This window comes from Propithecus coquereli, unplaced genomic scaffold (assembly GCF_000956105.1).
Source record: "Propithecus coquereli isolate 6110/MARCELLA unplaced genomic scaffold, Pcoq_1.0 Scaffold122, whole genome shotgun sequence".
Classification (NCBI taxonomy): Eukaryota; Metazoa; Chordata; class Mammalia; order Primates; family Indriidae; genus Propithecus; species Propithecus coquereli.
Window position 1 is genome coordinate 807873 of NW_012136303.1, and position 1759 is coordinate 809631.

Genomic DNA, 1759 nt, shown 5'->3' on the forward strand with positions numbered 1-1759 from the left:
TTTGTAAAGACAGGGTTCTCACTCTTGCTCAGGCTGGTCTCAAACTCCTGAGCTCAAGCGATCCTCCCACCTCAGCCTCCCAGAATGCTAAGATTAGAGGCATGAGCCACCACACCTGACCTGAATTTATAATTTTGATAGAGTTGCAAATTGCCCTCCAAAGAGTCCTCAAAGTCCACAGTTGCAAAGTGTCACAAGTAATCCATTACTTGCAAAAATTAAAATTCTGCAACTTTTCCTTCAGAATATAGGAGGGAAGAAAAAAAAGAAAAAAAAATTCCGACACTTATTTATAGTTTAAGAAACGGAAGCTGGAGGCCGGGTGCGGTGGCTCATGCCTGTAATCCTAGTACTCTGGGAGGCCCCCATCTCTACTAAAAATAGAATAAATTATCTGAGCGTGGTGGTGAGTGCCTGCAGTCACAGCTACTTGGAGGCTGAGGCAGGAGGATCGCTTGAGCCCAGGAATTCGAGGTTGTGGTAAACTGTTTCAGGAGATTATTCCTATTAATATAATGCTATTCTCATTCACTTTTTTTGGAGGGGGGTGGACAGGGTGTCTCTCTGTTGCCCAGGCTAGAGTGCAATGATACAGTGGTGTCATCATGGCTCACTCCAACCTGGAACTCCTAGGCTCAAGCAATCCTCCTGCTTCAGCTTCCTAAGTAGCTGGGACTACAGGCATGTGCCACCATGCCTGGCTAACTTACTTGAGTTCTTGGTAGGGAGAGAAATGAGTGATTTTTCCAGTTATCCAGCTAGGAATGTATATAACCTATCAGCACAACCAAATATGTCACATATGTCAATGTTATCACAGGTATCCTTTAAAAAGAGAAGTCTTGGAAACTATCTTGACCTTGCATAGGGGGAAATGTCATTAAGCCATGAAAAGGACAAGCCATTAAGGAAAATATTATAAATTCAACAACATAAAAAATTGTGTTTTATCCATGGATATAATATACAAATGGATGGTCTCAGGGGTTAATAGGGAAATGAAATAGAGAATGGAGGCCAAAGAAAAATAACAAAGAGGGGCCACTTTGTTTCCAATGTTTATAAACAATGTCTCAATAAATAATTCCCTTACTCATGGCTGTTAGAGCCCAGAGGGAGACACACAAAGCCCAAGATGTAGCAAAATGCTGTTTATTTGAGTATCTGGGTGCAAATGGTGGAGGCCCAAAAGAGCGACCACCAGGAGGAAGGGGAAAGCTTTTGGGTTTTATAGGGAGATTGTCTGGAGGAGTAGGAGAACTGGGCTAGAATAGCCAGAATGCACAAATGCTAGTCTCAGCCACGTCCCTTACGGTGGTCCTGCACCTGGCGTTGGCTACAGAATTTTTTCTTGGTCCGCTTCCTTATCAGGAGGGTCCTCTTGTTCCCTTTTAAGTTCCACTCCTTTATCTCCCTAGGGGTCTGGCAGAGGCTACGTGCCTAATATTCCAAACTCTTTATATATATATATATATATATATATATATATATATATATATATATATATATAATTGAGACTGTATGAGGGGGTAGGATTAGGGGCGTCGAATCTGCTCTTTGCTTTCTGCTGGCTGGGTTCGGCATCTTATGGCTTGAAAGTCTGGGGTACTGGTTGATAATGGGGGAAGGTCTGTATCATCAAGAAGATTTCTCCAATAGATTTGTCGGTGATAGCCTGGACTCTGTTTTGAATAAAATGCATTAAAACTTGTAATATACAGGGACCAAAGAGGAGTGCAAGCAGGATCATTACCAGGGG